Consider the following 24,990-nt stretch of genomic DNA (forward strand, 5'->3'; position numbering starts at 1 on the left):
TTGGTAGCCAAGCCCAAAACCAAAAGTCCTGTTGGGATGCATTTCGGTTTGCTTGTTGATGAAACTGAGTGTGTGATGACATTGTCCTGTTCACCTCTGTAGCCTATAGTTCCATCCTTATTTCAAACATTGTGGTAGATTGCAATGTTTAGCTGGTGATAACATTGCAATGTCTAGCTGATGATACTGTGAGGTTTAGCTGCTGATAACATTGCAGTGTTTAGCTGGTGAGTTATTGCGATGTTTAGCTGGTGAGTTATCAAGATGTTGAAAACCAGATATTGCCTAGTCCAGGCATAGGCAACCTTCGGCCCTCCAGATGTTATAGCATACAACTCCCATGATCCCTAGCTAACAGGACCAGTGGTCAGGGATGATGGGAATTGTAGTCCAAAACATCTGGAGAGCCAAAGGTTGCCTATGCCTGGCCTAGTCCTTACACACATTGTGATTCACGTTATATTGCCAGGTCAAATATTATGAAACAATTATCATGATGTGAACTTCAAACCGGTTTTGGACGATAGATCACCCAGCCCTAGCACGCATGGGTTGACCAGTTGTACAACTGGTATGCTCTGTATCAGATCAGACTATTGATCTATCTAGTCCAGTTTTGTTCACTCTGACTGGCAGTTGTGAGGTTCTCATACATGGTTCCCCTCCCCCTATTCAATTTGTATCCTCACAACAATCTTGTGAGGTAGACTAGGCTTACAAACCTTGACTAGCTAAAAGTCACATGGCTTTATGCATATTTGGCCCTGGGCTCCTCAATCCTGGACTACATAGACATCATACACTTAAAGCACATGGCTTCCCCCAAAGAATTCTGGGAACTGTAGTTTACCCCTCAAAGAGCTACAATTGGCAACTCCCTTAACAAACTACAGCTGCCTGGATTCTTTGGGGGAAGTAGCATGCTTTAAATACTGTACATGGTATGTACGCAGCCCTGATCTGAAACTCCAGACACTACTCCACGCTGCAGGTTGGTAGATAATCCCAAATGCTACTTTTGTTTCTCTTCCGGCTCTTTGATTCTGTGATTGCTTGCTTTACCTATCTTTATCCCACTCTCTTAATCATTAGCTAAGAAGGCCTGAATATGAAAAAGAGCAGTTTGTGGTTTCCTTCAGCTGCTCAGCCAAAGTTGGCAGAGTCTCTTTACCTTTAAATATCAGCCACCCATGGTGAAACAACTCTGACTCCATGTTGGCAGTGCAAGGGGTTTCCATAGAGACAGAAGTGCAGGTCGCAACCTCTGTAAATGTAATCAGAGCACTGGAGCTGCTTGTGTGTGTGTAGACAGGTTTAATTCTCTTGGTAGTGGGAGTTCAGTAATGCGGCATGTATGTATAAGCAGCTCTTGGTGACTGACAACCTGTTATCTTCAAGATGGCTCAGCTCAGAGCAGAGCTGCCAGTCCATCTTTTAGAGCTGTCTTCTCTGCTGCCTTTTCATACACTAATTCCACCACGGACCCCCATTGGGCCCGCTTGTCAGCATGCAAGAGCTTGAAAATATAATAACCATTCCAGCTATACTCCATCTGTCTGGGTTTACAGCTGCCTCCTCACAATGCCAATTTTATAAAATCAGATCTGGAGGACCTGGTTGCTCCCCCTCCCTTCAATCCTTTATGGGATTGACCTGCTCAGTTTACAAGGGAAAGTGTTTCCCTCGTAAACTAAAGCAAGCTACTGCACAGCACTTGCACCTTGTCTGATCCACCCTCTCCTTCCCTGGTATGTTATCTGTGCTTCCTGCCACTCTTACAATATTGTAAGTTCCTTAGGGCAGAGAGAGACCTATTATTTTTGCATATGCTTGTTCATAAAGCTTTTTGTATATGCATGGTGTGGCAATAATAAAACCTGCCAACTCTTCCACTTTCAATGAACTACATTAGAGACAAAATAAATTTGGGGTGGAGTGGATCTCAGCAACTACATTCTTTCAATATGAATTTGCTCATGTGAAACTGAATATATATTATCCAACCTAATTCATTGTTTTCTGTATTCCTACTTACATATGTTGCTAGAGCTGGGGACGGGGGATAAGGCATAAATGGATTGAATCTGGCAATTCAGTTCATTATTAACTTAGGATTCATCAATGCAGCTTAACCTACGAGGTTTGTTTTATTTTAAATTATCTTACTGTGTCAAATTTCAAAAGAATTCAACACCATATACCACACATAGCCACAGAAAAACACTTGGAGGGCAGTAAAGAAAGGATGGCCCTCCAGACAGTGGAGATTGGTCCATTAGGGCATATGGGGCACTGCCTCACCAATCTTTGTCTGCCCTCAGTTTACTTAAGTCTCAGTATTGTGAAACTCAGCAAATAAGAGGATGAGGACAAAACAATAATTTGTTTGATTTGTCTATCATTGGTTCCGATTCCACTTAATTTTGGACTCCGTGCCTTACTAGTCCCAATGCCTCCAGATGTTGTGGGATTCCAGTTCTCGCCATCACTGACCATTGGTCATGCTAGCTGGGGCTGATGGGAGTTGAGGTCCAACAATATCTGGAAGGCCACAGGTTCTCCACCTGTGAAATAGTGATTTAAAAATAGTGATCGGAGGAACCAAGAGCCTATAAATTCAAGTCATAGCTGCCAAGTTTTCCCTTTTCTCGCGAGGAAGCCTATTCAGCATAATGGAAAATCCCTTAAAAAAAGGGATAACTTGGCAGCTATGATTCAAGTGGCCTCCAAAGAAGTCTCTGATCTTAAGCTTGATTATGTGCAGAGGTCTACTGGTTTAAACACTGACTTCCTTCTGATTTGCTTTGAAATATATGCAATCTATCAATCTCCTCCTTCCTCCTTTTCTGGTCAGTTTTTTAAAATTGCGCTCCTGAGTTGGCATTTAAGAGAAGCACTTCAGTTCAAAGAGAGCATTTGGGCAAAGGGGGCTCATTTCTTTTGGTAGCTAATTAAAATAAACTTAGTAGAATCTGACCATCCAGTGGTAAAAATCAAAAGTTTTGCAAGCACACTTTTGTGGTTATTGCTTCTTCTATACATGCCCCCATCCAGAACTGTCAGACAGGTGAAGGAAAGAACATCACCCTACACTCTTAGGTAGGGATGAGGAACCTATGGACCTCCAAATGTTTGTTGGACTACAGTTCCCACAATCCCTGATCACTGGCTTTGCAGGCTGGGGATGATGGGATCTGTAGTCCAGCAACATCTGGAGGTCCACAGGTTCACCATCACTGTTCTAGGGCTTAGAGCTTTTTTATTTTTTATTTTTTTGGCTGAAGCCTGCTTTTCACCAGCTCAAGAGTGTGCTATTGTCCCACGGACAGTAGCTATTGGCTGTAGGGCTTCTTTCTTGTAAAATGGTCTTTTATTTCCTAATGGGGCAGAGTAACTGATAATTACGCCATTACAGTGTGCATTTTCCCTTCTTTATCTCTGTATTGCAAATACCAAGATTAGTATACAGTATTTATGTTTCTAGAACATAATGCATTTCAAAAAAATAAAATAAATCCAAATGCACTGACATGAAGGTAATCTCTTAACATACAACCTAGCCAAGAGCAAAGTACTTTTTAGCAGCCTGATCCTGCCCATTTACTCACAAGTCATTCCCATTGAGTTCAATAGAACATTCTCCTGTGCAGTGCATTTGTGTACGCACTGAACTGAGAGTAAGGTAAAGGTAAAGGGACCCCTGACCATTAGGTCCAGTCGTGACCGACTCTGGGGTTGTGCGCTCATCTCGCATTATTGGCCAAGGGAGCCGGCGTATAGCTTCCAGGTCATGTAGCCAGCATGACAAAGCCGCTTCTGGCAAACCAGAGCAGCACATGGAAACGCCGTTTACCTTCCCGCTGTAGCGGTTCCTATTTATCTACTTGCATTTTGGAGTAGGCCTCCATTAAACTCAACTGAGATTACAGTACTTCAGAAAAGACACGTAGGATTGCAGTTAAGCTTTAGGCTTTTTTACACACACACTTGGCTGGAAGAAAAACCCACTGACCGCAGTGGGACTTATCCTTGGGTAGATAGGTTAAGCTTGCACTGTTGAAATAACTATTACAATATCAATACTGTAGAATAAATACTGGAAATTGGAGTTCAAACCCGTAGGCCTTAAAAGTGTTTAATTTAGTCCTTTTACCTGAAGGCAGGGGTTGGAGAACCACAGGTCTTGTGGGCCATGCCTTCTGCTCTGGCCGCATCTCTCATTGGCCTTGCTCTGCACTCTCCGCAAATGATTTTGCTTGACTGGAAAGATCCCTTGTACTCTTGCCAATGGCTCCTGCTTCCCTGATGGTGGTTTGCCTGTGTGTGTGGAAAAATGTCTGGCTTTTGTGATGCTGAAATACATAGCCCGCTGCACAAAGGTAAAAGTCACATCATTGCTCTCCCCACTTTTGCCTCTGGCTACACCGGCTGCTGTCTCTGGAAAGTTCCACATGAGGGAATGTGGCCTCCATGCCGAAAATTGTCTTATTAAGGTATCTGCAGCATTCATGTACAACATGATTCTGTGTTCCCTGATTTATAATGGAGTCTGCTATTTGAAAAAAGACAGCAGCAAAAGGATACATGGGGGTGGAGGGAGAGATGGAAATTGCATAGAAGCAGGGCCAGGGGTTCAGTAGGGGTGTGGGGCAGGAAGGCCTCAAGCTTGAAGGGGCCTCAGATTTAGACACTTGTTAATTCTTTGACATTCGGTAAGTTTTGCCCTTGTCTTTTTTATGTTCATTGGATCAAATGGTGACACTCTCTCAACCCGAGAGCTGCAAATTTAAGCAACTAAGGCATGTGCTTTGGTGAAATACTGCTTTTTTGTTCACCGATATCAGCTGTGACACAGCATGAAGGCAAGATTTCCCCCCTCAGTAGCCAGTGTATTTGCATAGAAAAAGGCTAGAAAAGCATTTGTTAAACAATTTTTTAAAAATCAAATGTCTCACTCTTCGTTTTGGTGCCTTATATTGTTTTTTAAGGTCATCACTTTTCCGTGGCTGCCTTTATTATGCCTAGGGTCCCTCAAACCCAGAAGTCTCCTGGGCCTCCCCAGGCCTCGGAACGGGCCTGCTGAGAAAGATAATTCCCCATTGCTCTCCCCCACCGCTAAGGCTCTTCTTTATTTGCATGGCTGCACCTCCTTTTGCACCTCTGTATGCTGATGCCACAATCAGGGTGTACAGAAAGCGGGGAGCAGCAGAACAGCTCCCCTGAGAGTGGATGAGGCTCAGGGGTCCTTTGTGCAAAGGAATTGGTGGGGAAAGATTGGGTGGGAGGCAAAATACCAGGTGGATGGCCGTGGGGAGATTTTTTCCACCTTTGATCTCATACTGTCCTGTTCATCTGAGTGGAATACAAAGTGAGGGTGCCAGAGAGCCGGCACTTTACCTCCGCCGTTCAGTCGACGGGGGAGAAGCACTGAGCGAGACCGACAGACTGTCACTGGCAAAATGAACTGTCACCTCCCATTTTTCAGAGGCGCAGAGGGATGAATTGCGGCTTTGAACCGTGTGGCCCGTTGTTGATTGAGTTCCGCTGTCTTCGAACCCCAGCGAACAAGGCAAGTTCATTTTCACGCTGACGTTCCTGCTGCTTTTCAATTTGGGAGCCAGGGAAATTAACTGCTTCAGAGCTAATTTCCTTCAGAGCTGTGTCTCTTTGGGAAGTTCCACATACACCCCAGGCAACTTTGGGCTTCTTTTTGTCCCTTCCTTAATTCAAGACACATTAACACTGAATGTTTAAAGCCCTATGATACTACTTGAAACAGTCATCATAGCTTTCCCCAAAGAATGCTGGGAGTTGTAGTTTATTGGGGGCATTGAAAGTTGTTAGGAGAATCCTATTCTCACAGAGCTACAATTGTCAGAGTAGTTTAAGAATCAATCCCTTTTCACAGGGCACTCTGGAAACTGTAGCTCAATGAGGGGAATAGGGATCTCTTAACAACTCTCAGCACCCTTAATAAACCACAACTCCAGGAATACTTTGGTGGAAGCTGTGACTGTTTAAAATGGCATCATGGTGCTCAAAATGTATGGTATGAATGTGGCCCCAGACTGGCTGGGAAAAAATCCAACAGCAGACTAGGCATTGGTGTGGTGGCAAATTCTGAAGTGTAGGCCCTCATCATCACAATCCCCATAGCTATGCCCTCATAGCCACACATTTTCTAACATTATACAGCAAAAAATGATTTCTTAAAATACCAATTTTGACATTTAGGTTTCAGTACCACGCTAGCTTTCCTTCCTCACCCCTCTGGCACTTTGCCTGACATCCAGCCCAATGAAGAGTTTGGGTGGAACCACAAGCTTGTTAAGTTTCCTGACATTTAGGTTGGTCGTAATAAAGGGACTTTGGAATCTTTCTAGATTACAGAGGAAGTTTAACCCATAGTCACATATATTAATGCAACCTACTTCTTCCTCTTTTTAATTTTTGTAGGGCAGGGTGCAGGTAACCTGTGGACCTCTGTGCAGCGTAGGCTACTGTGTTTAGTGATTTATAAATGGTTGAAATGAATAATAAAACATACTCAGAGACATGAGAGTCGCAGTCCAGGTTCCCCACCCCTGCTGCTGTCAGAGGGACCATCTCTTCCTGACCATTGGCCATGCTAGTTGCCATAGATGAGAGATGTGCTGCGGCTTCCATTCAAAAGCACCAGCAACTCCTGCCACTGAAAAGCATCCTTGGGGCCAGTGGGGAGGGTGATGAATGGCAGCACAACTGAGTTAGGATGGTTACTGGCCCTTCCAAGACCCTGGGGCCCTTGGCTAGAGCCTGACTTGGCTGACTGCTGGGACCAGACCTAAGGATGTGTGAATCCACTGTTCCGTGAATTATTTCCCAGACATTACAGTGATTTCAAAGGCGGAAGTGACGTCCTTTGGGGTTTGTTTAAAAGAAGCTCAATAATTCTGGGGTCTTCCTAAAATATGGCAACCCTAGAGCTGGGGAACTTGAACTCCATCTCCCATTAAGATTGTCTTTCCGTCTCTGGAATCTTGGAGCTGGTAGTTCTCTTAGACCAGAGGAAGTGACTAGGAATCTCGTGTCAGATCACTCTTAGAATCTCCTGCAAACTATAGTTTCCAGGATTCTTTAGGGGAACACATGATTGCAATGCTAGCATAAACATAATGTAAATTTGAGGTACAGTCAGGCATTTGCAGCAAAATCTTAAATCTCATTGATTTCATCGGAGCTTACTTCCCGGTGAGTGGATACAGAATTGCAGGCAATTGGCACTAAAACGTCTTGGTCTGGTTCTGTTGGTGGTGTATTTAAATTCCAAGCAGCACCCATTACAAATCTTTGTGTCAAGAGGAGCGAGGCTTGAGGAGATGGATATACACACCACAGACTTGGTTAGCTGGGCTGTTGAATGCCATGTCAGCTACTCACAGAGATCACTTGACAGCCAACTGCTTGCCTTCCACTTTTTCCCCAGGATAGTCTGCTTCTGATAACAGCAAAGAGAGAATGCAATCAAGGGAAATTCAACTGGTATAGGAAGGGCCCATAGCGTTTCTGTCATTGACTTGCTTGTTCAATTTGCAATGGGAGGAGATGTTGTCCACATACATAATTAACAGCTTATAACAATGAATAATTGTGGAATTCATTTTCGAAAGATTCAGTTATGGCCACTAGTCAGCTATTCATGATAGTAAAATATAATCTCTAGGTTGGTGTTAATGAATCTGTGGTCTTCTAGATGTTGCTGGACTACATTGGCCATGCTGGCTGGAGCTGATGAGTCCAACAACATCTGGAGGACACAAGGTAGGGATGGAAGAATGTCACTTTAGGTTTTCTCAGTTTCTCATTTGTCCAATCTTAAATTCAGTTCTCCACATTTCTGCAGGAAAAATAAAGTTTTTTAAAATTCTCATGAAAATTCATTAGCAATTTAGTGCAATTTTCTCCTTATAAACACATTTTTTTTCCTGTGTAAGGGGAACAATAGCCGGTGCCACTACCCCACCCTTTTCTGACCCTACCTATACTACCAACTTGGATAGGTTGTATTATATACAGTAACTTTAACTCAGGTCTGGCTGAAGATTTTGCTGCCGGAGACAAATGACAAGATGCCTCCTATCCTTGTTCTGAGTACAGAAGCTGACTGGCCTGGTTATTGAATCTTATTTCAATATTGGGAATGGGGTAGGGTACTCCAGTGTATGGCTGGGGGCTCAGGAAAACCACTGTGTGGTGGGGCTGCTTTTTATTCTGCTTTTTGTTCCATTCTGCCTAATGTTGGGGCCAGCCCTACTTCAATTGTCATGTCTTTTCTAGAAAAAGTTGGGAATAAAAGCCTGGTGACATGCTGATAATTCTTTTAAAAATCATTGCAGTGCTCCCACCCATTCATAAACTATAATTCCCAGAGTTCCTTGGGAGGAAGCAATGGCTATTGAATCAAAATAAGTCTGTAGTGTGGATGCGCCTTTTTTCTTTCTCATTCAAAAAACGGAAAGCAACTTATAAAAAGAAATAAAACCAATTACATAAACTCAGCAACTTCCATTGAAGCATATCAACAGTGATTAAGAACAAAAGCTGGAATCAGTTGCATAGCTCATTGATTTTATGGGATGTACTGCCAAATAAGCATGACTCAGATTGCAGCCTTGGCTTTGACTGAATAATCCTTTGCTTTTTGTATTTATCAGATCTTCATATCACTGTTATAAATTTACCAAGTGCATTCCTTACGTTTATTTTATCTTATTCATATGGATGTGGTTTTCCATTTCTTATTACTCAATTATATATGGGCTTATATAAATTGTAGTGCTTTAACTTTGCTGTCTGTGCGGCGCTCTTGGGATGCCAGCAGAAACTTAGTTAATAAATTAGAGGTAATCTCAGAACTCTGGCATTCTATAAATTATCCTCTGGGATGTTGATCCATAACCCAAAGAAAAGCTGGTGTTTTTCAAACTGATTTCATCCTCTCACACGTACACAGTGGTTTCTATTATTGCACACCTGGAGTGCCCTGTGTTTATATATATACACACACACCACAGTGCTTGCATTGAGGCTGCAGCAAGAACAGGCTGAATTCTGTTGTTCTGTACTTGCAAACAAATCCATCTCCTTATTTTGTTTTAGGTAATCCCTGTTGCTATCTATGGCCTTCTGCAATAATGACTAACACACAGGTGTCACCCATTGATTTTGTTCACTGGGGTGTGGGTGGGTGTTCATTCAGTATTCAGTTGGATATGGGTCCTTTTGTTAAGACTCAGTATACTAAAAAGGAATGAAATGATCAACAAGCCTTCTAAATCCCTGCTCTACCTCAATAAGTTTCTCTCACATACTTGCTTCCCACACATTCGTCCCCATCATCCCAAGCATAGTCTGTCGGAAGCCAATAGCAAGAGCACACAAGACTCATTGCACCAAGGTGTCTGTAGAGCAGGTTTGTATTAGACAACTCAGGTGGCATGTCACAGACACAAGAGGGAAAGGCATCTGCAAAACTTATCCACTGAGTATTGCAAAGAAAATGTTTTTTTATCCATACAATCTTATCTATAATTGAGGCACCGGCTAATGATGCAGACAGGGAAGAGATGGCAGAAACCTAAGGACTTAAGGGTATTTTTGAGAAGGTGAGGAAGGCACCATGAGCCAGTCTCATCAAGGGCCTGAAGTTCTCTTAATTTAGTACAGAATGGCAAAAGTTTTGAGAATAGTTGTTGTTGTTTGATTTATTACCTGCCCTTCACCGTAAGGTCCCAGGGCAGGTCCCAGCAATTTGAAATACAGCTTTAAAACAGTTTAAAACAAATTACAGTCCCAGGAATAGGGTGGGTCCTACAAACAGTGTCATACGCCAAAGTAAAGAAAGAGGTGTATCTTCAGCATGTGACAAAAACTGAGTAGTGAAGGTGCCAGGCTCCCCTCTGGGGAGGGAGTTCCACAACTTGGAAGGATTTTAAGTTCCCGGAAAGCCTTGGGGAGAGATTTCATATCAGATTTTGACTGTGTTGGAGATATTTCAGGGAAAAGCACAAGTTTACATAACAGTTTTTGATTTATTGAGGACAGTAACTTCCCCAGTGTTTCATGGAGCTTACTGCCAGGAAAATGCGCATAGGATTACAGCCTGAATTGTTAAAAGCAGTGTATTATAGGAGGATTTTGTTGTAGTTACTTTTTATATCTCATAACTCTGGCAATGTAATCTAACACATCAAATACCCTTCTTTTAAAGTAAAGGGTTATATATGGCCATTGACTTGTTTATAGCAATAATGATTTCTATCCATTGTTTAGAACCACAAAGTAAAGACAGGCCTGCTTAAACCTTCAAACTTGGTATCTCAAATATTTCCATCACAGGACTAACATGGGGCCAGTTGCTATAAAATACAACTGAGACAGAAACCTGCAGCCAATTAAGGTATTTTTTATAAAAAGAAGTTGCCATGTAGCATTAGGTTACAGGCTGAGGTGGTTGTGAGGGAAATAAACTGGTTTAAATGTTTCCAGTGCTTTTAATTAAATCAAGTAATATGCCATAAAAGTGTCTTGGAATGGAAGGACTCCATAAAGGAAGTAGAACAGAAGAGTGGTGCATTTTTACAGATTGTTAAAATGAATAGTGTGCTGAATGATTTGTTGACATAGGGCACTTAATTTATTTAAACACAAAGTAGGCATAGTAATGTTTTTTTATTGTGCTGATGTTGGACAGTGAACATGTAAGTGCTGCAGGAGGTTGGAAAGCAGTTTTGTATTAAACTTTAACAAAACAACCCTATACCTGATTTCAGTGAGATTTACTCCCAAATAAGTGTGGCTACATACACACTATGCATTTTAAACACATTCTTTCCCTCAAAGAATTCTGGGCACTGTAGTTAAGGGGTGCTGGAAATTTTAAGTCTATGAGTGGTAAAACTACAGTGCCCAGAAATCCTTGAGGGAAAGAATGTGCTTAGTGAGAATAATATATACTATGTTTTTTTAAAGAGAACTGAAGGAAATTTGACAAAAGCTTAGTTTCCCATTGTGTATACCAGGAGTGGCGTTCTGGATGTTCTTGGACTCCCAACTCCCACTAGCCTCAGAATCTCCGGGATGATGGGAGCAGGATCCTAGTAACATCTGGAAGGACATAGATTCCCCCTCCCTTGTGTACACATGTGCACACTTGTTTTGTTTTTTCCTCAGCTCTGGTCAAGCAGGGTTTGCAGGTTAAGAGTCAAACCCCACGTTACAGCCAAGTATAATATTAGCCCAAAAGTCCCTTCCCTGGAGAGGATGCTTATTAGCAGCAAAATACCCGGGAGGAGGAAGGGAAATTTAGCCCAGACCCTGACAGCCTGTTACCCTGACTAGTGTTCCAAACTGATCTTGCAAAAATCAGGCAGAGGGAAGCAACTAGGGAGAAGGAGGCTTCAGTGGCAAACTACCTGGCAGGGGAAGGATGAAGCCTGTCATTCCTTTTTTTTCCTCTTCTGCACTGAAGAGTGTTCCTTCCCAGAAGGCATTGCCTTGCTGAAGGGGCCATAGGGTTCTCATTACAGACAATGTGTAGTTTGGCTCTGAAACAAAACCAAACCCTGCACAATCTGCTTTAGTAGAGGCAAAAGTGAGATGGATATCCTCTCTGTAAAAATTCCCCCCATCTCCAACCTTAAATTTTGTTTTTAAAGTGCCCTTCAGGTTTTAAGTTTGGAAAATGCTTGGGAAATTTCATTTCAGTTTTTCTTTGTGCAACCCAGAGCTCATTCCATTTTAATATGGACTTTGGTGGCAGTTGGCCAACAGTACACCATTTAGACATTTTTTGTTCTGTCCAGGACTGGTGTCAGTGGTCAGCAGTGTCCAGCACCTGCCAAGGTCCACACACCAACAATGGGGTCACCTTGGAGCACCAGGGTTTTCTGGCTCTGTTCTTCTTTCTTGCCATTGCTGCCTGTGCACCAGCATTCTCCACATACGTGCATAGCTGCCAAGTTATCCCTTTTTTAAAGGGATTTTCCCTCATGCTGAATAGGCTTCCTCGCGAGAAAAGGGAAAACTTGGCAGCTATGCATACGTGTGCAGTGACAAGAGCAAAGAGAAGGAACTGGAGCCTCCACCTGCCTTGCTCAGTCATCTATCAAAACCATCACCATCATTATCATCAGTAGTGGTGTGAGTGAGGCATAGAGGGAGAAGGTAAATGAATGGGCAGTGTTGACAGTGAAAGGAGGGGAATCCACTGTGAGCATTTTCTCCAGGTTGCCCCCATGCCAAATCTGGATCTGGCCGCATAACAGAAGCTTCACCTAACCATTTTGCCATGGGAAAAGTGTTGATATACCAGAATTAGGACTAGCAGCCCACAGTGGCCAAACTGGTCTTGAAAATCATCACTGAGACTGTGATCCTCCAAGCGTCTCTATCTGGCCCTTGGGACTCTCTCCAGCCACCCCATGCACACCCTCTGAGTGTTTTTTCCTGGCTGGAATGTATCCTCAGAAGGAAACGCAACACTCAAGCTGAAAAAAGGGTTAACCACGCTAATTCTAGGTCAAGCTACAGAGCCAGGGCCAGCATCAAGACAGGGTATTTTGGGGCAGCTGCTAAAGTCTGCACCCACCTGGGACGTTACTGCTGGTTCCCAGGGCCTTGTTACCCCATTCATTCTCTTCTTTCCTGTTTCTCTCTGTTCACCTGTCCTCTCCAAGTTGAGACAAGAGTGAGGGGATGGAACATCGTCCTCCAGTTGTCTTGCACTCTCCCTGTGGGCAGTTGTGTAGATTGGATCCAGAGGGGAAGAGGGCAAATGAAATGGCAGCAGTGGCAGTGTCATGGAGGGAAGAGCCCACTGAGGGCATCTTGCTGAATATCTGCAATATGCATCTCGGCCCTCAGTTCACCCCAATGTTACCTCCAGCTGTGTGCTGCTTTCACTTCTTGGCAACTGCTCCTAATTCTTCTTAGATTGGCAACCTGGTTGTTAATACTGACTGCTCAGTAACTCCTGTCCTTTGTCACCTAGTGTGGATTTGTGCTGGCTGCCTGCCTGGCTCTGGGCTGTAACTTCTTTCTGCTGGCACACTTGGCGCTTTTCTCTAATAACATGGCTTGTTAGAAGTGAACTATCTTCATACACCAGCTTGGGTCTGATCCTGTAGAGTAGGACAGATAACTTTTTAATTGCAAGGGTCACAATCCCTTGGGGGCAAGCTGTCAGTGGCCACATACTGGTGGTGGGTGAGGTTGGAGTCAGAGCCAATAGTGGGTGAGGCCAGGGCCAAAGGTAGGTGGGGCACCTCCCTTTCTGACTGTCACTCCTCTTTATGGGAATGTTAGGGATGTGGATTAGGATATATTATTAGATAGATCCTATCCAAGCTTGTGTTAGCAAGCTTCCAATATCAGCAGAGTGACATTCCCCTTTTGTGCGCAGCAAAGCATGTGCGTTAGATTCGCTAGAATCTCTATAACAATATTACACTTTATAGTTCAATATTACACTTCCTGGCAAAGGTCCCCTTTGTCCCTCTTAAAAGAAATACACAACACAGTGTTTATAAAATAAGATAGAGTTTACTTACAGTTTCATCCTGAGTTACAGCATAATCTCAGAAAGGCAGGCTTGCTTAGAAAAGTTACAAGTATATATACATCTAGAGACTACTTAGTAAAGTAAGACTCCATTTGGTCTCACTCTTGGCTGCAGGCCTAGAGTGAGAACCATGCTAACTGGAGATTCTCTGGAGATGTGTTCCCATCGAAGGAGGAAGTAGCTAAGAGAGAGAGAGTGATTGCAGGCTAGGGCTTTTGTCTAATCCAACTCATTTGCATGTCTGAGGGAACAGGAACTGACCTGTAGTCAGGTGTCCCTCCAGGTGAGTTCCTGTTAGTGGACACTCTAGGAACTGTTGTGACTTGTCTGCCCCAGTGTTCCATCCCACAAACCCCTTCTCAGGCAATTCACAACATTCATTACATACAAAACAAAACATAAGCAACTTTATTCAACCACCCAAGAGTCCCAGCTTGACACGCAGGTTCTGGAAACTCTGTCTTGGCAGGGGTTTTGTTAGGATGTCTGCTGTCATCTCCGATGTGCAGCAGTACGACAGTTCGACAAGTCCATCTTGTATCATCTGGCGAACGTAGTGGTACCTGACCCCAATGTGTTTTGAGCGTGCTAGGAACTTCTCATTCTGCGCCAGCTTTAGACAGCTTTGGTTGTCCTCCAGCAGGCTTATAGGTTCCTTTCTCTCCACGCCAAAGTCTGTTAGGAGTTGGTCCAGCCAGGAAATCTCTCTGCACGCTTCTGTAGCCGCAACATATTCCGATTCTGTAGACGATAAAGCTATACATTTCTGTTTATAACTGCCCCATGTGATAGCTCCGCCCCCATACATAAAGACATGCCCGCTTGTGGATTTATAATCAGAATTATCACCCGCCCAGTCAGCATCAGTGTACCCAATGAGTTTAGGGTCACTGACAGCTGGTAACTTTAATTTACAATCCATTGTACCCTTAAGATATCGAACCACCCTCTTCACACCAACCCAATCATGCTCAGTGGGACTACTCACTTTCCTGCTGAGAATCCCTACTGCATTGGCTAAATCAGGTCTGCATGTGGTAACTAAATACAAAAGTTTACCAATTGCTGAACGATACTCTGTGTTGTTTGGCAGCAGCTTCGAATCCTCTTGGTTCTTTAAGAAGTCTGTAGCCATCGGGGTGTCGACGGGTTTTGCATCCTGCAATTGCATACTCTCCAACAGTTCAATTATCTTTTGCTTCTGATTAAGTAGAAATGAACCATCCTGTTCTCTTTCCACTTGAATCCCGAGGTAATACTCAACTGGTCCTAATTCCTTCACTTGCACTTCCTTGTTGAGGTGCTGGACTACATTTTTATAATCCCTGTCATTTGACGTTGCGATTAAAAGGTCGTCAACGAAGGCAAGAATATAAGAAAATTGTCCATTACTCTGCTTAGTGTACAAACACTTGTCAGCTTCACCTTGCTTGTACCCAAGTTTCACCAGCATTCCATGCAATTTCAAGTTCCAGGCTCTGGCTGCTTGTTTTAAACCATACAGTCCCTTTTGAAGCTTGCAAACCAAATGTGCCTCATTTGGCTTTATAAAACCTTTAGGCTGCTTCATGTAAATTTCTTCAGAAATTTCCCCATGCAAAAACGCAGTAGCTATATCGATGTGTTTCACCTCCATCCCTTTAGATGCTGCGATGCTTAAAAGTAATCTTACGCTACTGTATCTCACTGTCGGTGCAAAGACTTGGTCATAGTCGTGGCCATATTGCTGTGAAAAACCTTGTGCCACTAGTCTTGCTTTGTAACGTTGCACCTCCCCTTCTGAACCCCTTTTAACCTTGAACACCCATTTGCTCCCAATTGCTTTCTTACCAGCAGGTAATTCTGTGAGTGTCCAGGTCTTGTTCTTGTGCAGTGCGTCAATCTCCTCCTGCGCGGCTTTCCTCCAGAGACTGGCTTCGGTGGCTGGCATCTGCTCTACCTCTTCCCAAGTGGAAGGTTCTGGTGGAGACGCCGACCCTGCAAAGTAGGACAGTCGTAGTGGCGGAACGCCCTTGTTGGTTCTGGATGAGCATCTGACCTCTGGTTGTGCAACCACATCAGCATCCTCATCCTCCTCCAACGCTGGCATGTCCACGTACAGCTCCTCCTCTTCGTCTCTGGTGCCGCCAGGGGTCTGGACCTCTGCGTCTTCTGGGGTGTCGCCTGTAGGGGGTGTTGTGACACTAGAAGGTATATTAGTTCCTTGTGCTAAAGGAAAACTTATAAACTCTTCATCTGGTGACTCTCTAGAACAGTCAATAACAGTGTTCTTTGTATCAAACTTTCCTAGTTCATCAAAATGAACCACATGGTATGGGTCTACTCTGCCACTCTTTGGATCTAAAACTCTATATCCCTTACCTCCAGGAGCATATCCAACCAGGATACCTGCTTTTGCTCTGGAGTCAAGCTTGTGTCTGCGCTCTTTGGGCACGTGGTAATAACAGACACTTCCAAACACACGTATGTGCTGCAGACTTGGGACTCTCCCGTGCCAAAGTTCAAATGGTGTGCGTTCTGCACCCTTTGTAGGCAATCTGTTTTGCAAATAAATCGCCGTATTCGCCGCTTCACCCCATAGCTTCTGTGACAAGTTGGCCTCTTTTAACATGCACCTTGTCATCTCCATAATAGACCTAAACTTTCTCTCAGCAATGGAGTTCTGTTGAGGCGTGTAAGCAACTGTAGTTACATGTGCTATGCCTTCTTGTGCCATGATGGCCTTCATCTGCCGTGAGCAAAACTCTCCACCATTATCCGAAATTAAGGTGGAAGGAGCTCTCTGGAATTTGTTCTTCACCATGTTTAAGTACAGTTTGAACAATTCCGGTGTCTGACTCTTTTCTTCTAGAAAATATCCAACACAATATCTTGAGAAGTCATCTATAAATATCAGAATGTACTTATTGTTTCCTAGGGAAGGTACATTCAGCGGACCACATAGGTCAGTATGAACAGTGTCCATGACTTTTGTGCTTCTCTTCTCTGTACAACGTGGGAAGGAAGGCTTGACTGCCTTTTCAGTTATGCAAGTTGTACAGTTTGGCATTGGTGTACTGCAATTCTTTACCTGTAGACCTTTTACCAGATTTTCCTTCTGCATTTTCAGGATAAGGTTGGTATCCCTGTGTCCAAGCCTTTTGTGCCAGAGTTCCAGATCTGGTTGATCCTTTCTGCTGGGTTGTGCAACCCTTGCAGACTCATTCTCTGAAATATCAATCTCATACACATCATTGATTAGTTTGGCTTGAATAAACACTTCACCATCTTTTATCACATTGCATTGTCCATTTTTAAATATAATTTCAAAACCTTTCTTGTCCAAGCTAGACACACTTATTAGATTACAGTTCAGCTTTGGTGCATACTTAACATTACTCACTGTAGTATCAAAAGACTCATTGTTCACTTTGAAATTCAAGTTCAAAGATCCTGCACCTATTGACTTTATAACATTTCCATCAGCAATTTCAATCTCAGACTGTTTATTATTGTCTATTTCATTGAAATATTCCCTTTTATAACAGAAATGGCTGCTTGCTGCACTGTCCAGAAGCCACTTATTGCGCTTTCCTTCACAGCTCTGGAAAGCTACATTTCTTTCTTGCAATATCATTGCACGCCCACGACCCCCCTTCTTTTCGCCTTTTGGTGGAAAGGGGCGGGATTTATTCCTAGGTGCCCGGCATTCCTTCGCCATGTGCCCTTTTAAATTGCAGTTAAAGCAAATTATTTCCTTTGGCGTTTGTCTGGACCTTTGAAAATGCTTGGAAGCATAATTAGTGTCCTTTCTCCCTGTATTCCTTTCTGAAGAATCAAGGTAATCTCTGCATTCCTCTCTCAAATGATCAATCAGTTCTTCAAAAGTCAGGTCCTTTTTGTGATCCATGCAACTCTTGAATGAACTGAAGCTTGGTCCTAGAGATGCTATCAAAAATGAAACCTTTGTTTCTTCATCAAGGGCTTTAGTAGTAAGATCAATCCTCTGAACAATTTCACTAAATTTGCTGATATGGTCAGTGAATTCTTCTCTTGAATTCATCCTCAGCGCAGTTAATTTGCTCATCAAATTCCTGTAGGAGTTCTTAGTAGATGCTCCATACCTGCGCTCAATATCTTTTAAGATTTTAGCTGCATCATCTTTGCTATTAACTGATGTTAGATGCCTGTTGCGAAGTCCACTCAAAATTATGTATCTGGCCTCGCTGTTCATGCGTTTCCAAGTTGCTATCTTGGCTAAATCCTCTGCTGTTGTGCCAGTAGGCATAGGTTTTTCAATGGCATCCAAAACATTCCTTGCATCTAAAAATGCTATCAGGCGTTGTTTCCAAAATACATAATTGTCATCATCTAGAGCCATGAATCCTGGCTTAACTCCACTATCAAAATCTGCAAAAGCCATCTTGGAATCTCAAAATTCTAAAAATATCTCAAAATTCAAAAATTTGCCAAAAATTCCAAAATCAAAATCTCTAAAAATATCTCAAAATGCAAAATAATCTTCACTGCCTCTGAGTTCTCAGTGCTGTAAACTCTGAGGGAGGGGAGGGGTAGCTAATCCCCTAGGCACACTGGAGAACAATAGACCATGTGCTCACCAGGAAGTTCTAACTGAAAAAATCCTACTCAGTTCAAAATCACAATCCAAAGCAATCCTTCAAAAATACACAAAAATACGCAGTCCTGGGCCGTAATAACCCTTTATGGGAATGTTAGGGATGTGGATTAGGATATATTATTAGATAGATCCTATCCAAGCTTGTGTTAGCAAGCTTCCAATATCAGCAGAGTGACATTCCCCTTTTGTGCGCAGCAAAGCATGTGCGTTAGATTCGCTAGAATCTCTATAACAATATTACACTTTATAGTTCAATATTACACTTCCTGGCAAAGGTCCCCTTTGTCCCTCTTAAAAGAAATACACAACACAGTGTTTATAAAATAAGATAGAGTTTACTTACAGTTTCATCCTGAGTTACAGCATAATCTCAGAAAGGCAGGCTTGCTTAGAAAAGTTACAAGTATATATACATCTAGAGACTACTTAGTAAAGTAAGACTCCATTTGGTCTCACTCTTGGCTGCAGGCCTAGAGTGAGAACCATGCTAACTGGAGATTCTCTGGAGATGTGTTCCCATCGAAGGAGGAAGTAGCTAAGAGAGAGAGAGTGATTGCAGGCTAGGGCTTTTGTCTAATCCAACTCATTTGCATGTCTGAGGGAACAGGAACTGACCTGTAGTCAGGTGTCCCTCCAGGTGAGTTCCTGTTAGTGGACACTCTAGGAACTGTTGTGACTTGTCTGCCCCAGTGTTCCATCCCACACTCTTCCTCTTCCTCTTCTTCTTCTTCTTCTTCTTCTTCTTCTTCTTCTTCTTCTTCTTCTTCTTCTTCTTCTTCTTCTTCCTCTCTCTCCTGCCTCCTTTCCTTGCTTCTTGTGTGAAAATGGCCAGGAGGTGCATATAGACCTCAGTGCATAGGTTAGGGACAACATAAGAAGCTGCCTCATACCACATCAGACCATTGGTCCATCAAGCATTTGTGGTTACATTCAGTTGGTGACTCCTGTTGCCTCACCTCTACTTCTGTTTGTTCCCCACTTGAGCACAACCTAGCTGTTTCTGAAGACCCAAACAATATTAGCAGACCTGTTTCTACCAATTGCTGCCTACCTACAGAAGGCACATTTAAATTTCAAAAACCCAGTTAGGTGATGCTTTCTTGAGATCTCCACGCAGTGCATGTGTCACAGTGCTTTTCATTAAAAAAAGTTTGGGGTTTTTTAATAGAGAGGACTAGCACAAGACCCCTTTATCACTTGCTCAAGTCTTAGTCAGGCAAATAGCAGTCTTGCTCAGGACATCAGCATTACTTTACTCTTCTGCATTTCTGCTTTTTAAAAATCTTGCTGACCCCTCCAACTACAATACCCCATTCTGCCCATTGGAAACATAGCTTAAGTCTGGAAACTTTTGCTTTTGCAGTTCTAGAGAATTCTGTTTTAAAGGTGCATGCTTGCACATGGGTACAGAAATGCCTGTGGTTCATACCCAGAACAGAAAAAGGATTGTGGAGAGCCAGGGAGTAGTGACTAAGGGGCAAGAGAAGAAACACAGCATGATAAATTACCGTACATCAAACTCATATGGATGGCAAGTGAAGGAATAGCGATGAATGTCATGACTGAAAATAATCTGGAGTGTGTTGGACACTCATGCAGCAATCACACACACACTAAAATCAGATCTGAATTTGCAAGATAATGTGAATGTCTGGAAGCACCCCTAAAATCTGGATATGGGTTCATATGGTTGAAAGTTGTCCTTTTTGTAACCAGATTCCAGACTATAGGATAGTCTTCTCCAACCTGCTGGTATCCTCCAGATGTTTTGCACTACAGCTACCATAAACTGCAGCCAACATGGCCAGTGGTCAGAGATACTGGGAGTGGAAGTCCCAAACATCTGGAAGGCACCAGGTTGGGAATTCCTGTTTAGAGGTTTACACATAAATAGCAGCACCTAAAATGGAGCCTAGGAAGTTTCCAAACTGTCTTCAAGGGCAGCTCTTACACTAACGCAGTTGGGTGAATTGGCCCATTGACCTGATCTTCTCCAGATCCTTTACTTCTCTACTACCTGTGCTCACATCATCCAGCAAATGCTCTTGTGAGCCAGCCACTGGCTGGCTGTGTCCCTTAGTATCGGGTGTAAGAAAAGCATCCCTTCCTGCAGCCCTTTACGACACACAGAAGACCTCCTCATTAAGACTCAGTCTTGTCAATAAAAAAGTCATTAGAGGAGATGTTGGGAGAAAGGAGCCGTGATGCTGAAGACATCCAAGGGAACAGGGAGGTGCAGCTCCATCTCATATTCTGATTGCAAAGGCAAAGAATCAATAAATTCCTCAGCTTTAAACTGAGGGCCATCCGTCAGTGGGAGGGAATAAAAAGGCGCTGGGAGAACTTATCTTGTGTCTCATCTCTACCTACTGTCTGTGGCATTCTTCCTAACCTTCTTTTCCTTCAACACCTTATCAATGTCAGCTTCTTTTGTCCCTCAAAAGCCATAGCTGGTATCTCTGTTCCCATCTCCCCCCATTCCCTCTTACCCTTTCTGCTCCTCACATATTCATGTGCTGTTTGCCCCCCTTTGTTTGCTTATAGTCACAGCTTAAATATGTGTTCTCTGGTCGTTCATGGTGTGTGGATCAGACTTGTCACCAGACCTTTAAGAAATATAACACCCTCACACTGAAATTCTGTCTGTCCATCTCACCAATAGCTCTCCAACACCAAAACCCAACTTTTTAAAAATAAGATTCTCAGAACTGAAAATCTGTAATACCAGTTAAAAGATTCTGTGGGTTAATCAGTTTAAGGCAGATCCCTTCTGGTTCTCTTTGTTCCTGTGGTGCTGCTCATCCTTCATAAGACTAGAATAGAGATCTGAGGGCAGTGAACTCAAATGCATACACACACACACACACACACACACACACACACACACACACACACACAGGGTGAGTCCTTTAAAAGAGGCCCCATGGATACAGAGTACACATGTTCCACAGGGCCTTTTTTAAAAGACTCACCCTGTATGTTCTAATATATGTATGATTATATACAAATACACACATCTATATAGTAATTAGCACTGAAATTAATAGGACTTAACTCATCATTTCAATGGGATGTAAATGCAACTACTGGTAAATTGGGCTCATCCAGACTTTCTTTAGTGCTGTGTTTCTAGTCAGGACTTTAAAGCTCCAAGGAGCTCAAGGTGGTGTACATGGTTCTCCTCCTCCCCATTTAATCTCCACATCAATGTTGTGAGGTAGGTTAGGCAATGACTGGCCCAAGGTCACCCAGTGAGCTTCATGGGATTTGAACTCTGATCTCCCAGGTCATAGTCCAACACTCTAACCGCCACACCATACTGGTTCTCCTATGTACACACTCTTTTAACAATTTAGTTGCCACTCTCTCCATGGTTGTTCCCATGTTAGTTTAAAAGATTTCTACCTGTGTGGTGAAGCTTCCTGGTATGTTTTCATGAAACAAAAGTAGCAGACTTCCAAAGGGGCTAGGCCTCCCTTGCATGGTTTTTAAATATGTAAGGAAGCCTAATGTGTAGGCAGAAGCCTTAACATATATCTGAACCAACATAGGAGCAATATACTATAATAGCTAACATGCTAATAAAGATACTTATAAAGGGGCTCTGAGAGAGAAATTTAGTTGTCTCTACTAAGGGTTCCGAAACTATGGTCCACAAGATTCATTCAGGTGGTCGGGAGTGTTCTCTGTCAATTTGTGGTTGAAGACGAGAGACGGCACATCCATTGCATTAAATATTCATATTGATTTTTTATTGTATGCTATTGTTGCTTGTGTTTCTCATATTGTGTTTTATTGTATTACAATTTGATTTCTATGAAATTCACATTGTAATACAATAAAATACAATGTATAATAAATAGAACAAGCAATAAAAAAACAGTTAAAAATAATGACAGGATCCAGCACAGTGCATTACAGATGCTACAACAGGCGGAAAAACCATTAAGCGCCCTGCCAAGACCCTCAGCAATTTTCATGTGGTCAGTGTGGGGAAAGGTTTGAGAACCACTGGTCTATAGTGCAATGTAAAAATGAATATTAACATAAATATCCGTAGAATGCCTGCCATTATAATTAGCAGGGTGGTGATAGAGAGAGGATTTGTGTGCTGTAGGGAACCTCTGGAGCACAATCTGTATTTTTGCAGCCCCAATGGGGTTTCTGTCACCAATCATCAGGGGCAGTGGGCATGTTCTGTTCCCATTACAATACAGTGGTGCCTCGCTAGACGAAATTAATTCGTTCCACGGGTCTTTTCTTATAGCGAAAAATTCGTCTAGCGAATCCCATAGGAATGCATTGAATTATTTTTGATTTTTTTTTGCCCATAGGAACGCATTAATTGAATTTCAATGCATTCCTATGGGAAACCGCGATTCGCTAGACGAATTTTTCGTAAAACGCATTCGTCTAGCGAGGCAAGCTCCGCTCGAAAAATCCTTTCGTTAAGTGGAAATTTCTTTGAGCAGGGCATTCGTTAAGCGAGGCACCACTGTATTGTCCCCAGGTGCAGACTTGTGCTTTCTCCCATAGAAATGAATGGCAGCCATTCACTTACATAATTATATAATAGGAGAAAGTAAATCTGAATGCTTCTGGTCACCATTGGGACAATTATTCCAGTGTCTGGAGTAGAAAACAGGTTTTGCCTATCTCAGCTGTGTGGTCTAGAGTAAAACCTGTGTACAACTAAGTGAGAACCTTTGAGAATCAAGCCAGCCCCTATCAGCACAGCTGAAAAACACCGGCTCCCTCGGCCTGAAAGCGAGATGAGCGCCGCAACCCCATAGGTGCCTTTGACTGGACTTCTCCATCCAGGGGTCCTTTACCTTTTACCTTTTTAAAAAACCTTGCTATGTTTCATGGTTTTGTTACAGTGTTGATGAAATGTTGGAAATGGAAACTAGCTTTCAGCGCCACTGACAGATGGGTAGAAGAGGTCAGATTTTTTTGCAGGGCCCAAGGCCAATAGGGACCCAGACCCTTGCCTTTCATTAAAAAAAGAGTAAGTCAATCAGACATTTCTGAATAAAATTGTTCGCCATCCTTACACAAGATGGCACAAGGCATTTTTGTGCTTGAGGTATAAAATCCAAATAACACTCACCGTGTTGGTTAAAATATAATTATAGACCAAACAATTTCCTGCCTTTTAATGGTACCACTCCAATACACTGCTTGAGGTGGGCTGCCTCACCACTTTGCCCAATAGCAGGACTTTCTCTTTCTTTGTGCTGGTATACAAAATAAACCTTTGCTGCTGAGGTGGGAAACCTAAGCTGATGTTGTTGGACTCCAACTCCCATCAGCCCTGTCCCTTGACCATCCTGATTGGGAGGCTGATGGGAGTTGGAGTCTATCAACATAATGGAGGGCTTTAGGTTGTTCACCCCCGCCTTTGTTACTGCCTGCCAGCCTTTCTTTATCTCCTTTTAATTAACAAGAAATTCAGTTTAACTTCAGGGCTGCCTTTTGAAGCAGGTTTGGGGAGGATGCCATTGAGCCCAGGTGATGTAGTTTAACCTTGTCACACTTGCTAGCATTTTAGAAGAGGCAGGAAGTGAGTGGGCAGGCCAAGATTTTGATGTAAACCAGGAGAGCGAGTGAGAATAGATGGTGACCTAAATGCATTTGAGTATTCAGATGCTCTCCCAGGTTGCTGTGACAGGAAAAGCTGGACTGCTCACCTCCCCTGACAGGTGCTCAGTCCACAGCCACACAGAACACCCCTCACAGCAGCACGTCTTCCCTGCCAACCCTCTCTCCCTAGATCCCCTGATATTCTAGTGCCAAAGCACTGTCTGACTTTCGATTACAGGGTGTTTTTTCCCCCTTTTAACCTTGCCGCTCTTTCAACTCCCTTCAAGTCTTCCCCCCCACCCTCCTAAGCTCAGTTTCCATAGTTACTCCCAATCAGATCTCCTGACTTTGTTGGGGGAAAATTGGATTTCAAAATCAAGAGGAGGCTTCAAAGGAATGTGTCCATTTAATAGGCTATCGCTAAAGAGAGAGGCTGCCTGCTGAACTCAGAGGAGCCCAAGACGAATAAGGTGGAGCTCTTATCAGGCTGTGTTAGGGGAGGCAGCTTGGCATCTCAGGCGCAGGAAATGTTGATGAGATATGGCAGCGATGCAGTAGAATTTGCCAGTCACACAACCAGCAGCCTTTTCTTTTTGTCTCGCCTGCTCCAAATTGGTCTCTGACAGTGATTAATTTCTAAAATGACAAGTGCTAGGACTCCAACCTGCATGGAAGCAATGCATTCTAACCCAGAGGACTGCCCCAGGATGTGTGGGCTTCTGGCGGTGGCTACTAGGACAAGGGAAATGCACTTTGCACATGCACAGATGCTCTCACATCTTGGGCTGAGAGCCCTGGCACCGAGAAAGATTCTGACTGAAGCATATAACTAAATAAAATAGTTCCAAGCCGGATATGGCTTACTCTGCAGTAGTAACTACAAACTCCAATGGGACAATTGGTGGATTAAAATGGAAAAAGGTGCGGGTAGGGGTGGAAACAAGCCTGCCTACCTGCCTTCCCTGCCCCCCACTGCTATTTACTGCCAATATTACAATTCTACATGTGTGTGTTTGTGTGTATAGATACTATAGATTGATGTGTCTGGGATTTGGGGGTTTGGCTTTTAACCACGTGGGTTCAGTGTTCTGTTATCAGTTACTGTTGCTTCTGTTACCATCCACTGCTCTGCTATTTTATACTACTGTATGTATCTCTGCTCAGAATATGTAGGTCTGCTCTGATTTCA

The 24,990-nt window shown here is 43.2% G+C and overlaps 1 long non-coding RNA gene across 1 annotated transcript in view; it reads right to left on the minus strand.

The window, feature by feature from the left end:
* Positions 1 to 13,728, minus strand: part of LOC148683814 (uncharacterized) — a 410,944-nt gene extending 397,216 nt beyond the window's left edge. The window contains exon 1 of the long non-coding RNA XR_015946507.1: positions 13,590 to 13,728. This is a non-coding gene — a long non-coding RNA (uncharacterized LOC148683814). The remainder of the gene's footprint in view (positions 1 to 13,589) is intronic.
* Between the last annotated feature and the right edge of the window lie 11,262 nt (positions 13,729 to 24,990).

Source organism: Zootoca vivipara, chromosome 12, assembly GCF_965207765.1.
Source record: "Zootoca vivipara chromosome 12, rZooViv2.hap1.1, whole genome shotgun sequence".
NCBI classification, from domain to species: domain Eukaryota; kingdom Metazoa; phylum Chordata; class Lepidosauria; order Squamata; family Lacertidae; genus Zootoca; species Zootoca vivipara.